This window comes from Erythrolamprus reginae, chromosome 3 (genome assembly GCF_031021105.1).
Source record: "Erythrolamprus reginae isolate rEryReg1 chromosome 3, rEryReg1.hap1, whole genome shotgun sequence".
NCBI lineage: Eukaryota > Metazoa > Chordata > Lepidosauria > Squamata > Dipsadidae > Erythrolamprus > Erythrolamprus reginae.
The window spans coordinates 161,260,343-161,275,702 of record NC_091952.1 but is presented as its reverse complement, the minus strand read 5'-3'; the positions used below and the strand labels follow the sequence as shown (position 1 = coordinate 161,275,702).

At 43.3% G+C, this 15,360-nt stretch overlaps 1 protein-coding gene across 2 annotated transcripts in view; it reads left to right on the top strand.

The window, feature by feature from the left end:
* CDH12 (cadherin 12) overlaps positions 1–15,360 on the top strand; it is an 896,151-nt gene that overhangs the window by 197,172 nt on the left and 683,619 nt on the right. Inside the window, exon 2 of one of the 2 annotated variants that reach the window (XM_070747113.1) lies at positions 12,828–12,896. The exons of the other annotated variant lie outside the window; for it this stretch is intronic. The gene's annotated coding sequence lies outside the window, so the exon portion shown is untranslated. The remainder of the gene's footprint in view (positions 1–12,827; positions 12,897–15,360) is intronic. 2 annotated transcript variants of the gene reach the window in all.

The following is a 15,360-nucleotide window of genomic DNA, read 5'->3' as shown; positions in this document are numbered from 1 at the left end:
GTTTGTGAGTCTGTGCAGTTGACACCCCTACCCCCCCTTTTGGAAATACTAAAAGCTGCCAGAGGCACATGTGAGAGTAGTTGGCAAGATGTCCTTGAGTTGAAAGACAAATGCTGGAATGAGAATGGAAGGTTCTTTGCCAGTACAGTGGAACCCCGACATAAGAGCTGCTCTACTTAAGAGCAACTCGAGATAAGAGCTGGGAGGGGAGAGATATTTTTGTTCTACTTACAAGCCCAAATTCGAGATACAAGCGCCAAGGAGCTGTCTCCTGAAGCCAAACGCTAACTTCCGCGTTTGGCTTCAGGAGACAGCTGCGAAGCGGCGCGCATGTTTTAAAAGGTTGCAGCCGGCCTGGGGGGCTCGGGGGGGGCTTGCAGCTTTCTTTCTTGCTCTTTTTCTTTCTCTCTTTTACCTTCCCTTCCTCTATTTCTTCTTTTCTTTCTCCTTCCCACCTTCTTCCCTCCCTCCCTCCCTTCACTCATTCCTCTCTTACTCTCCCCTTTCATAAGTTTCCTTGCTTCCTTCCTCTGTTCCTGTCCCTTCCCTCTTTCCTTCCTTCCTTCCCACCCTCCGTCCATTCATTCACCCATTCCTCTCTTGATCGCTTAAAGCCGGTCCCTGGTGCAAAAAGGATTGGGTGGCAGAGAAGTTGAACATATGTAAATTTAAAAGTTTAAGAAAGTTTACAAGTTAAGTGAAAGAAACTTCATTATTCATTTATATGTACATGTACATTTCTTCATTAAAAACATGTCTTTCTGCATAATTTAGACTAACTTTGTGAGTTTTTTGAGGGCTGGAACCAATTAAAATTATTTACATTAATTCCTATGGGGAAAAGTCGTTCGAGATAAGAGCTGCTCGACTTAAGAGCCCAGGTCCGGAACGAATTAAACTCGTATCTCGATGTACCACTGTATTTTATTTCTACCTATCTGTCTATCGTTTAAACTATGAAGCAGATTGTGTAATATTTCTTTAAGTGACAAGTGATTCTGAGAAGGCAGTCACTGTTTCACAGGAAAATGATTGCCTGGTTAATGTCAACAATGTTACATAATGAAAGAAATCAAGAAACGAACAATTTAGTTAGGGTCTTGCAGATCATATAGCGTAGCTCGAATAGCCATTTCTTAGAAACCTGGGTTTCCCATGCACTGGATGTAGGGATATTCAATGGGAGAGGAAAAACCCCTAAGTTTGTCAAGCTTGCATTCCTTGAGAATCTACAACGTGTACTTTGGAGTGTACAATCTTTTCCAGACATTTCTAGCTTTAGAATTAGAAGTGAAAAATAAGTGCTAATATTACATTCTGAAGAATAAAATATTAAAATATTTTAAAAGATGCTTCCCCCACCTGCTTCCTGAAAATTTTCATTGAGGATATTAATTAATTTTAAAAGTGCAGTCCCTCCCCAATCCATGGCCTTAATGGTCTAAACATCATTTGAAAGTTGTTTAATTATATCCGAGGAGTTTAACTATTAGAAAGACAGTTCAAAACACTAGTAGATTTCAAAGAGGAAAATGTTTTACGATTATATATCATTATGCTGTATACCAACCTGCCTTCCATACTGAAGGATTCAAAAAGAGGGCTGTGAAAATATTTACAGACCCCTCACATCTGGATATAAACTGTTTCAATTCCTACCCTCAAAACAATGCTAATAGAGCACTGCATACCAGAACAACTAGACACAATAACAGTTTTTTCACAAACTCCATCACTCTGCTAAACAAATAATTATCTCATCACTGTCAAACTATTTACTAAATCTGCACCACTATTTATCTTCTCATTGTTCCCATCAACCATCATCTCCCACTAATGCCTGTATGACTATAACATCATTGCTTGTATCCTTATGATTTATATTGACTAGTTCCTAATATGATTGGTACCTGGGCTATCATTAAGTGTTGAACCTTATGATTCTTGATGAAAATATCTTTTCTTTTATGTACACTGAGAGCATGTGCATCAAGGCAAATTCCTTGTGTGTGACACTTGGCCATTAAAAAATTACATTTCGGATCTTTATACAGATTATAAATTATCTAAATAATGATCCCAAAGAGATAGTGGATGAAGACAGAGGAGGAGGCCAAATTAAATTGATGCTTTATATTCCGTTTTATAAATAGTAATGTATCCGATGGATACTACTTAAATGCTTCAGAATAGGCTTCAAAGGTGACAATTGTATTGATTTTCAGATGTTATGCACTATTAGGATACCACAAAGCAAAGTGATGCTGTTAGACTCTTTATGGTCAACCAGAGGTCTTAGGAATCCCTATAGACAATTTCTAAAGTCAAGATCCAAAAGTGTTTAACATTTCACAGAATCTCATCCGAAGGTTCAGAACAAACAAATCAACAAGCAGTGAGAGACAATTTTTGTAAGTCAGTTTGACACACATATCCCATTGACAGAATACCAGCTCCAAAATACTTGGTATGTTTCCATAACAATCACTTATATAAAATGAAAAAAAATCAAGCAAGTTCAATTTAAGGTGATTTTGGGAAAAACCATGTAGATTTTTGGCAACAGTACAATTTACCATTATCATTTCCTTTTAATTTCCTAGTCTAGTGAATCTACAACCCTGCAATTTTGGATAGTCTCTCATTTGAGAACTGATTAGGCCTGAATGCTTGGCTTTGAAATTCAGGCAAGTTCAGCCAAGTGCTGCCATCTGCTGAGATGATTGCTTATGTAGCTAATCATAAATAATAGTGAATTACTCAAAGAGTTTCATATTTGCAATTTCTTAGGTTTTGTGCATGTTCTCCAAAGCCTCAGAAATACTTAAAGAAACATCAACAGAAGGCAGCAGTGGAGAAAGCGAAGGACTCTTTTAATGCACATCTGAAAATAAGTCATTATGGGATTACAAGCTTCAGAAACTAGTGATAAACTGATGTTATTCATGTTCTTCCCATCAAGGGGAAATAGGCGTTGATTGCTTACCTGAACGCCTCTTCTCGTACGGTGAGCGGGTACAGCAGTCACATGGGTTGCTCATGTCCAATCCGGTGGAACTGAGCCTAGTATTAAAAAAGCTTGCCGGATCCGCCCCTTCCCCAGAATTCGCGAATCCATAGACTAGGCTCAGTTGTGAAGCTCTGTAGTGTTCAACTCTCATTGTTAGAGGAAAGAAAGATATAGAAAGGTAAAGAAGACACATACAAGGGCGGGAAGTGACTGCTGTACCCGCTCACCGTACGAGAAGAGGCGTTCAGGTAAGCAATCAACGCCTATTCTCCGTACTGAAGGAGCGGGTCCAGCAGTCACATGGGACATACCCAATAGATGGTCCCTAGGGAGGGATTAGCTTGCTATCGTGTGAGATAACGGATTGGAGTACCCTTCTGCCGAAGGCAGCGTCCGCTGAAGCGTAAGAATCAATTTTGTAGTGCCTGATGAAGGAATTTGGCGAGGCCCAAGTGGCTGCTTTGCAGACCTCCTCCAACGGGGCTTGAGTCGCCCAAGCGGCCGAGGTGGCTGCGCTCCTGGTGGAATGCGCAGTGATGTTCCTTGGAACTGAGAGGGAGGCCGACTCGTAGGCCTTAGATATAGTCCCTCTGATCCAACGGCCTATTACTGATGAAGACACTTTGGCCCCCATGACTCTGGGATGATAGGCTACAAAAAGTGCTTCTGACCTCCGAAAGGGTCCTGTGCGTTGGATATATATTCTCAGCGCTCTGGTGAGATCCAGGGTGTGCCATCTAATTGCCAAGGGATGGTCTCGTTGGAGGCAGAAGGAAGGTAGTACAATATCCTGAGATCTGTGGAACATGGAACTGACCTTGGGTAAGAAGGTGGGGTCCAGTCGCAAGACTACCTTGTCCTGATGGAATTGGCAAAGGTCCTGCCTGATTGAGAGGGCAGCTAGCTCCGAAATGCGTCGGGCAGAGGTAATAGCCACCAAGAAGGCTACCTTAAAGGATAGGTACCTGAGGGACGCCGATTTTAGGGGTTCGTATGGTGCCTGCGTGAGGGAATGTAGAACCCGAGGCAAATCCCAGGATGGATACCTGTGGACCTTGGAAGGTCTGAGGTTGGCTATGCCTTTGAGGAATTCCTGGACTTCAGGGAAGGATCGGAGAGGCTGTCTGCGGGGACCCCCTAGGACAGATGAAATGGCTGCCAGATGACGCCGGAGGGTGCTGGTGGAAAGTCCTTTATGGAAGCCTTGCATAAGGAAGGAAATAATTCTGTGTATGGGGATGCACAGAGGGGAGAAACCTTCCTGTAGGCACCACTGGTGAAACTTGGACCACGTGTGGTCGTAGATTCGATTGGTCGAGCCCCTCCTGGCCTTTAGAATGACCTCCACTGAATCGGAGTCATGACCACGCAGTTCTAAATCTCTCCTGATAACAGCCAGGCGGTGAGGTGGAACCACTCCGGGTCTGGATGGAAAGAGGCCCCCTGCCGCAGCATATCCCCCGAAACGGGGAGTCGCCAAGGGTCCTGGACGGACAGCTGTTGGAGATCTGCGAACCAGGGCCGGCGGGGCCAATGAGGGGCGATCAAGATTACTCGGGCCCTCTCGGTGAGGACCTTGTGAATCACGTCCGGGAGGATTGGAATTGGAGGAAATGCGTAGAGTAGGCCTGGAGGCCATGGACTCCGGAGGGCATTGATTGCTTCCGCTCCCGGGGATGGAAATCTGGAATAGAAGCGAGGGAGCTGGGCGTTCGCATTGGTCGCGAAGAGATCCAGGACTGGTAGGCCGAATCTGAGGGTGATTTGATGGAACAGGTCTTGGTGAAGGTTCCACTCTCCTGGGTCTATCGTTGCTCGGGATAGCCAATCCGCCTGGACGTTGAGACTCCCCGAGATGTGATCGGCTAGGAGCGACAGGAGATGTTTTTCCGCCCAAAGACCCAACTTGAGGGCCTCCCTCATGAGAGCCTTGGATCTCGTGCCCCCCTGTCTGCAGATATGGCTTTTTGTGGCAATGTTGTCGGTGAGAATGAGAACGTGCCGGTTGGGAATGCGAGGGGAGAAATGTTTCAGAGCCAGAGAAACGGCTCTTAACTCTAGCCAATTGATTGGCCTGGAAGCTTCCTCCGGGGACCACGTGCCCTGGGCTATCATCCCCTGGGCGTGGGCGCCCCATCCCGATAGACTGGCATCTGTGGTGATGACAAATTGATCCGGGCACCTGAACGGGGATCCTCTGTCCATGGCTGGAGACTTCCACCACTTGAAGGATCTGCGAACACTCAGTGGGATGACAATGCGTCGATTTGAGTTGCTGTGCCCCGATCTCTGAAAAGGCAATAGTAGCCACTGGAGTTCCCTAGCATGAAGGCGAGCCCAGGGAATGATGCCTATGCATGACACCATCTTCCCCAAAAGGGAAGATAGAGTAACTATGGATACTGAAGGCTTAGATAAAATGTTAGAAATTAACTCCACTATACTGAGTTTTCTCTCAGGAGAGAGAAAAACCTGGGAGGATTTTGAATCAATAATGGATCCCAGGTGAGAAATGGAAGTGGAAGGTTGGAGGTGACTTTTATCAAAGTTGATGGAAAATCCATGGTCCTGGAGGACTGACATGGTGACAGAAAGGTCTGTTTTCACTCTCTCTAGGGAGTTCCCATGAATTAAAATATCATCAAGATAACATAAAATGTGGATGGGAGACGCCCGGATATAGGCCGCCAGGGACCCCAAGAGCTTTGTAAAGACCCGAGGGGCCGAGGAGAGGCCAAATGGCATCGCCCTATATTGGAAATGCCTGCCTTGAAAAGAAAAACGTAAAAATTTTCTGTGGCACTTGGCTATAGGAATGTGAAGGTAAGCCTCAGTGAGGTCTAAGGAGACCATAAAATCTCCCGAGTGAATGGCGGCCAAAATAGAAGACAAGGAGTGCATCTTAAACTTCCTATATTTGATGAATAGGTTTAGTTTCTTTAAATCCAAAATGGCTCTCCAACCTCCGGAGGACTTTGGAACCATAAATAGGATGGAATAAAAACCTAGGCCCCTCTGACCGGAAGGGACCGGTTGAATGGCTCTGATGGACAATAGATGAGAAATGGCCTCCTCCATACGGTTACAATCTGAGGATGACCTGGGAGAAGGGCAGGAAATAAAACGTTTTGGGGGAGGAGAAATAAATTCTAAAAGAAGGCCTGATTGAACAGTGTCAATGACCCAAGGGTCCTTGGAGGAGAGACGCCAATTAGAGGCGAAATGAGCCAGGCGACCCCCTATGGGAATGGAGGTAAGATTACCATCTAGGTTTTTTTGAAGCCCTGTTAGAGGAAGCTCCCCTTTGGAAACGAAACCCTCTACCCCTGGAGTTCCTGCCTTGGGAACGAAAGCGGGGGGAATACTGACCTGGAGATCTCTGATAGGAAGCCGCTTGCTCTTGCTGGCGCCCTGGGCGACGAAAGGACTGCGTTTTGGTAACCTTTTTCGTGGTTGGACCCAAAACCTTCTTCTTGTCCGAGGTCTCCGTGAGGAGTGGATCCAGAAGATCACCGAAGAGAAGGTCGCGCTTTAAGGGGCCCTGGGATAACTGCCACTTTTGGCGAACTCCCGCTTGCCAAGGGCGAATCCATAGGAGTCTTCTTGCCGTTGTAGAAGCTGCAATAGACTTAGCAGAAAATCTAGTAGATTGTAAGGTGGCATCAGCCACGTACTGGGCAGCTGCAAAGACCTTGTTGAAGTCTTGTTGACCTCTCAAGTCATCGGGAGGAATGTGCTGTTGAAGTTGGCGAAGCCACAGCAGCATGGCTCTGGAGAAGAAGGAGGCCGCTGCAGAACTTTTAATAGCCCAGGAATCAGCGGTGAATCCTCTTTTGAGCATTTGCTCGATGCGCTTGTCCTCTGGGCGGAGGACTTCCTCCGCCTCGCCTGGCACAGCCGCTGCCGAGTGAAGAATCTTGACAGGTTCATCTGGTTTGGGAAAGGATAGAAGCTCTTCATAGGAAGAAGAGAGTTTATACAACTTTCTGTCCTTGGTAGAGGGATTAAGGCCAGAGGCTGGAAAATCCCACTGTTTGAGTAAGGCATCTTTAAACAGTTTAGGCATAGGAATTACCTCGTTATCCTCCTGTTCCTCTGTGAAGTAAGGTAGATTCTCCTCCGGGGGATCAGTGGAAGTGGAGGCTTGTTTCTCCTGGGCCGCTAATCCCGTAGAAATTCTAGCTTTGAGGAGGAGAGATTTGAATAGTTGAGAAGGAAAAATAGTAATTGGAGGAGGGACCTTTATTTGGGATTCCTCATCCTCTGATAATCCCTGAAAAGGGTCTTCATCCTCCTCTACATCCTCATATTCATCCTGGGAGGATTCTGAATCATCCTGAATAGGAGCTCTGACCGCTGGGGAAGAACCCAAGGGGCGGGAGGAACGAGAAGGAGGAAGAGGTAAGGGAAGCTCATTGATGGTAGAGAGTTTGGCATCAATGGCTTTGGACAGCACAGCAAATATAGACTGGAACTCAGGAGGTAAACTGGAAATATCAGCAGAAATGGCAGAAGAATTCCTAAAGGCCTGGGAAGATCCTGGCTGGGGGGAATCTTCAATAATATCTGGTTCCTCTGGACCTATGCCCCATAGGTTAGGTTGGGGTCTGTCTAGGTTTGGCTCATCCAGAGATAACACAGGGACCCCAGAGGGAGGCAGACTAGAGGCCTCTGGTGGGTCTTGACTACCGATTACTTGGGCCTGCACTTTCAAACGTTTGGCTGATTTGTCATGAATTTTTTGTAGGGCTAGGTCCCTTCTCTTCTCGGCCCTGGTGACTTTGGTCGAGGGGCGGGCCCCTGGAGAAGAGGAGGAAGAGGCCTGGGGGATACTGGTAATCTCATCGCCTGTAGGCCTGGCCTCTCTGGGACCTTTAGTTGTGCCTCTCTTGGGAAAAGAAGCCATAGTCTGACAATTAACAGAAGACAAGGCTGAGCCAATAATTAAATAATGAGGAGAAGAATTTCAAGGACTTCCCAAGAGGAATGGATCCTGCTTCGAGGCCTCGAAGCTGCTGAAGAGTGAGGACAATCTGGGCAAACCCAGAGTTCGTGCCCCCAAATCCAGCGGGGCCAGCCTCCCTAAACTTTGTAATTAAGTAAAACCAAGGCACTCTGGTTGGAGGCTTAGCCGGTGGAGAATTTAGCCTGGGACCCCCAAGGCCCGCTCCCGGATCCACGCGGTGGACTGAGGCCTACGCGGCTGGCAGAAGGCCAACACGAGAGGCCTAGATTTTTAAAAAAAGGGCGCGAAGGCCTTCGCGCCGAAAAAATCGCTTCGTAGAAATTCTTAAGGGGAAAGCGATCGACTAAGTCCAGGAGACTAGAAGGCGTCTCACTCCGCAGGAGGTATTTTATAAGCCCTTAATATTTTTGTATACAATAAATAATCAATAATTCAATGGATAAATACTTGCACCGGGACCTCCAGGCCAAGGGATTGGAAGAATCCACAAGCGGCCGCAGGAATCGTAACCGGCAAAACCGCCGGGGGAAAACGAAACCGCAACTTCTCCCAAGGAAAAAAGCCTAGCCGCTTTTATTCTTTTTTTCTTTTAAACGGCTGGCGCAATTAGTGCAAGTAAATAATAAAAGACAATAAATCTTACTACTTTTTGAAGGAAAAGATCGAAGGGAAGGTGTTAGAATGTTGAACGAGCTATCACATACAACCGCAGGATATGCGAACTGAGCGAATTCTGGGGAAGGGGCGGATCCGGCAAGCTTTTTTAATACTAGGCTCAGTTCCACCGGATTGGACATGAGCAACCCATGTGACTGCTGGACCCGCTCCTTCAGTACGGAGAAGCCTTGGGGCCAGAATCCTCTCAAATACACTTATTTGATTTCGCCCATTTGAATTAATTTTGGAGTGTAACTTCACAATAAGGTTCCTCTTATCATAACATGCTTGAATTTGATGAGAGATGTTTTCCAGATTTGTATATGGAATTTTCTTTTCCAGATTGTATACAAAATCTAACTCTCAAGAGATAAGATACTTAAGAATCAGTGATTATTTCCCCCCCAGTATTTCTGGAATGTCTTTCTTGGTAAGCACCACCATATTCTTTAAAGTTTTGGATAGCTCTTACAAAAAGAAAATTATCCACTTTATGACCTTCTTAATTAATTTACTAGAATTACTTACCCTGAAGTCATTATTAATGTAGCCATTTTGCCAGTTGCTCAAGAGGTATCTTTTTCAATGAGGAGGATGACAATGGTTGCTGTTTTATAATGCAATTTTAAGCACTTATTGTCATTTTTCCTATATTTTATTGTAGCTCTTAAATCTTTATATTATTTTACAATCATTATATAATAATTGCCTAAAAAGTAATAATACAATTACATTAACTGTAGTTTCCCAAGCTTTCTGCTAATGTTTGTGTTGGCATAAACTTTAATCTGATGTTTTTTTGAAGAATAAAACTATTTTCGAAGATGCTAAAGTATTTTGATGAAACTACTCAAGTAAACAAATTGTTGAGCATTCCTGTTAATATTATGAGATTGGTAGTACATGAGAGGTGGGAAGGATCACCCTCACATCATGGGGCCCATAGATAGTGTAATCAAAATTCCTCATAAGTATTGTGTTTGGGGTGATTTGAGATTACCAATTCATATTGATATTATGAGATACATGCAGCTGTGATGATTACCCAATTAATAGTAGTACTATTGTACTGATAATTGTAAAGCCCCTATTACTAAATGTATTGCTAACATTAATTGGGATAGATTTTTTTTTTAAAAAACCCCAAATCCTCACAATATTTATCAAAGAAATAAGTCCCACTGATTTACTTAAAGTAGGCCACAATGTGGAACAATTTAATGTTGCTTCTGCAAATAACATATTTGTTTACTTAATGTGCTGGTGAAGCAAATATGGACATTGCAATTTATAACAATATGGTGGTTTACAATATAAACTGTTGTACATGTCAGCTTATCTTTCTCTTGCCTATAGGGTTATTTATCTCAAGGGTAAAATGTTTTATGGTCTTTGCTTTTAAAATCAGTCCTTCAAGGCGGTGGTGGGATTCAAAAATGTTTACTACTGGTTCTGTGGGTGTGACTTGGTAGACATGGCAGGGGAAGGATACAGCAAAATCTCCACTCCCTCCATGCTCCAGGGGAAGGTTACTGCAAAATCCTTATTTCTTCCTGCTCAGCTGGGACTTGGGAGACAGGGAATAGATGGTGGTGGGGGGAGGAACAGACAGAAGTAGTATTTATCGATTCTCCGAAGTACTCAAAATTTCCACTATCGGTTCTCCAGAAGTGGTCAGAACCTGCTAAAACCCACCTCTACTTTAAGAGTCAGAGGGCACATGGCAGTAACACAGTGATATAAACAGAGGGGTAGAAATGTTGTCTTGCTTCATTTTCAAAAATTCTCAGTTGCTGATTTGTTTTACTTTGTTCTAGTCAGCGGTGGGCCACAATCGCCCGGTGCTCCCGGAATGCAGCATGAGCATGCATATGCTCCTAGCACACGCACGTGTTCCTGGCGTGCACTCATGTCCCCGGCAGGAGATTTGGCTTCCTGTGCATGCACAGAAGCCAAATCTCCTGCAAGGATGCTCGTGAATGAAGGATTTTACCAATTGTCAGTTTCTTTGCTTCCGCGCATGCGTGGAAGCAAAAAAAATAGTGATTTTTACCGGAATCATGCCGGTTGCATGTGCACGGCGCATGCATTGTGGCCGGTAATGAAGCTGCACGCACAGCTCCATTTCCACTACTGGAGTGGCATTCCCCCTCCCCCTCGGTTCTAGTAGAGATTCAGCACTGATCAAAGAAGTAGAGACCCAGAATTTTGATAAAAGGATTTTTTTTTAAAGCGGCACCGAAGTTTACAGATTTTCCGTGATTTTTTGTGACATGAGCTTTGATTACCCACCTTGGATTCCACTGACATGCTATCATCATCTTCTGCATTCTTCTGCCCTGATCAGTTGTAACTCATGATTTATAATAAAAAACAAGTTATTACATAGTATGTTGATGTGATGGCTTATGATGACAGAGGTGAATCTAAAGAGAGTTAGGATTGTCTGTACTTTGTGCCCTTATTCCTTAAGAATCCTGATTTCAGTCCTATCTGATTAATAATCTGCTTTGTAACTAATGTAATCAACTGCATTTAAATGTTTGTGCATATTACCAAAATCCTTCTTAGTATGCAGAATAAAGTGTAGGGTAATATGCAATTTAATAATCATAACACATTGTTTCAAGACAAAGCCACCTTTAATTGTTTCTCTTTTTTTCATTCCATTTTTTCTGGATGCACATGAGAATCAAAATAACTTTCAAAAACAAACAAATGTGTCTTAACTTGCAGTTCTGCTGATTAGCATTTGCCCTCACCAAATAATCAACAAAAGCTTGAGTTAATTAATCTACTGTTTTATCCAATTAAAGCTTGCAGCTCTAATAAACACTGTTAGTACTCTATTAAAGGACTCAACATTTACTATTTGTTCCAAAGGCAATACAGGGTTGGCAGGAAAAGCTCAATGACATCAGCTGTCAAATGGATGAAAGAAGATTAAAAAAACTATTAAGGAATTAAATCCATTCCATAAATTCTGCTTTAAAAAAAGGCTCCCCCAGAAGGTGCATGTTAGATTGTAGGAATTATGGTAGGAGACAGACTTCAATGTAACTCTTTACTTGGGAACTGTTCAAGACCAGCAATTTACAATCTGACAGCTAGCCCTTTTATAGCTTCCTTTTATAGGGAGCTGTCAGACACAACAACCAATAGCATTTGAGTATTCTCCCGCTCAAACGCTGGACCTGGATGAAACCATGTATAACTTAGTACATAGTAGCCCTCCCCTCTAGGGCACACTGTGGGTTTGGGAATCCTGCAGATTGCCCCTGGGGGCTGGGGGAAGGCAAAAACACCCCTAGTTTTGCAAAAAAAAAAAATGCCCTATTTTTCACCTCCCCTCCCCCCCAAAAATGAGGTGTGCAGAGGGTTTGGGATGTGTGCAGGTTGCTCCATTTTTGAAAAAAAAATAGGCTTTCTTTGCCCATTTTTTCACAAAAACAGGAGTGTTTTTGCCTTCCCCTAGCTCCCAGGAGCACTCTGCAAGCCTACCAAACCCTCTTTTGCATAAAATCGGCCATATTTATTTTTGCAAAAAACTTCAGGAAGCCAAAAATTTGTATTTGGTGTATAAGATGCACTGACATTTTCACCTTCTTTTTTGGTGGGGGGGAGGAGGGAAGGTGCTTCTTATACTCTTAAAAAATATGGTAACACTTTACTTGACAACTGATCAAGACAATCAACAACTGTCAGTTTGACAGATAGACTTTTATAGGAAGCTGTCAGACCAACCAATAGCATTTGAGCATTCTCCCACTCAAATGCTGGGTAAAACCATGTGTAACTTTCAGTACATAACAGTGCATCCTGTATACAATTTTGTCTCAGAAATATATTTTCCTACAAGAGGTAGAGGTTTGAAAGAAGTAAATATTGATTTGGGTGACCATTCAATGCATGTTTAGCGAAACAAGGGGAAGATGAACTGCTTACTATTCTCAAATTCTCAGTTTCCAAACCAGGACTCAGAGTATCTAGTTTATGGACTAAGCTCAGTAATAAAGAACTTCAAGAAATTGTTAAACCAGGGCATAACACAATCCAAGGCCTTACAAACCCATGATGAAATGCTATTTCTAAAGTCAGCATTGAAGCATCAGGAAAGCAAGACAAATTCCTGCTACCAAACCAAAGGCTTACATGCCACGGTGTTAAAAAACTCTACATTATTATTTCCTTCAGGTCCCAATCCTCATCTTCTTCTTCAGAAGACAACTTGTCCCAAAGAGGCATGACCAGAAGAAAATAAAGGTACTGAATCCACCAGAACTGGGAAAAGAAAAATGGATTAGCCAGTATTTTGCCCTGGAAATAACAATTATAAAAATAATGGAAGATTTTTAATTTAGTGGTAGATTTCACATTTCACATTCTAATACAGTGGTACCTCTATCTAAGAACGCCTCTACTTAAGAACTTTTCTAGATAAGAACCGGGTGTTAAAGATTTTTTTTGCCTCTTCTTAAGAACCATTTTCTACTTAAGAACCCAAACCTGGAAAAATTTCCCAGGAAATTTAAGAGCGGCAAGAAGGCCAGTTTCCTGCCATTCCCCCTTTAATCCCTCGCCATCTCGGCTTTTCTGGGCTGCCAGAGGATCCTTTCAGTGGCACTTAAGGAGGCTTTGGCAGTTCAGAGCAAACAAAGCATTTCCTTTCTCTGGGTGCTTGGAGAGGGAATAAACTTCTGCCAATGCCCAGAGAAAAGAAATGCTCCCTTCACTCTGGGCAGCCCAGAGCAAACGGAGCATTTTCCTTACTCTTGGTGCTTGGAGAGCAAACACTTCACAGTGGCGACTCCCTCGCGCTGCCTACCATACACCCGGCGCAAGGTTGCCTCTTGGAGCATCTGGGTGTGGAAAGGCAAAAGGGGGCACTTTGCCCTGGCTGGATCAACTCGGCTTCAGCCAAACTGAGGAGTCAATACAGTGAAGGAAAGGTGCTGGCTACAGGTAGAAGCAGCCACCACCTTTCAGTCAAAGGAACGGGAGGTTCCCCCCTCTTGCCCGCCTGGGTTTCTCTCTCTGGCTCAGTGTATGGGAGACAGCCTTGCGCCGGGTGCATGGGAGGCGCGTGCTCCTCCTCACCGCCTTTTTTTTTAAGCCTTAAAGTTTGGATTTTTTTTATTCCCCTCACCTCACCTTCTTTTTTCAGCAGCAACTGTCCTCCTCCTCTTCTTCCTTTTCCTCCTCCCACCCAAATTACGAGCGTTTATTTCTTTCCTAATGTGTTTGCACGCGTTATTTGCTTTTACATTGATTCCTATGGGAAAAATTCCTTGTACTTACAAACTTTTCTACTTTAGAACCTGGTCACGGAACGAATTAAGTTCATAAGTAGAGGTACCACTGTATCTAATAACGGAGACAGATATAACATTGTTGTGGTGCAGTTAGGTGGGCATACAAAAAGAATTAAAGAAAAGATTTATTCAGTTATTTGGGTGGAGGGACATTTCAACTGCTGCCCTTTTCTCAGCAATTAATACCTTATAAATGATGGAGTCTATTGTAGATCACTCATAGTCCTGATATTTGTCCATCCCTAGATGATGGAGGAGGAGGAAGAGAAGGGAGGAAGGAGGGATGGAGGAGGAGGAGAAAGCACTTGGGCCACAATGTTCAGAACATATTCTTTTCTGTGTATATCCAGAATTCTGTCTGTAAAGTATCTGTAGCAGAATATTTAATTCAGCCGTGCTCCTAGACCTCCCAGCAAAAGTCAGAGACTATTTTGAACAGCACAGATATATGTTCTTTTGTGTTTTGATTGATAAACCCTCTGGAGCCAAAAGATTGAATGTTGGTATGGAATTTACAATTCATATTAAATCTCTGCAAATTCTTCAAAAGAAGTAGAAACCTGTATGAAGTAGCTTTCTCCAAATCATTTAAAGAGGCCACATCTTTTTCCAGACTTCTATAACTTTGAAAACTATTCTGCACCTGTATACATAGCTTCTCTATACAGATGAAACTCGAAAAATTAGAATATCATGCAAAAGTTCATTTATTTCAGTAATGCAACTTAAAAGCTGAAATGTAATATGAGAGCCGCCCTGAGTCGTTTGAGAAGGGCAGCATAGAAATCAGATAGATAGATAGATAGATAGATAGATAGATAGATAGATAGATAGATAGATAGATAGATAGATAGATGAGACTCATTACATGCAAGGCAAGATAGATCAAGCTGTGATTTGAAAACTCCAAATCCACCATCTCAGAAAATTAGAATTACATGTGATCAATAAAATAAGGATTGTACATAAAATAATATTGGACTTCTGAAATGTATAAACATGCATGTGTACTCAGTATTTGGTTTGGGTCCTTTTGCAGCAATTACTGCCTCAATGGGGTGTGGCATGGAAGCTATCAACCTGTGGCACTGCTGAAGTGTTATAGGAGACCAGGATGCCTTCAGTTCTTCTGCATTGTTTGAACTCATGTCTCATATCATTCTCTTGTCAATGCCCCATAGATTCTCTATGGGGTTCTGGTCAGGCAAGTTTTCTGGCCGATCAAGCACAGTAATCCAGGGCAATTGATCCAGGTTTTGGTGCTTTTGGCAGTGTGGGCAGGTGCTAAAAGCACCAAAACTGGAAAATTGAAGTCAGCATCTCCATAAAGCTCATCTGCGGAAGGAAGCATGAAGTGCTCCAAAATCTCCTGTTAGATGGCTGCATTGACCCTGGACTTAATGAAGCACAATGAA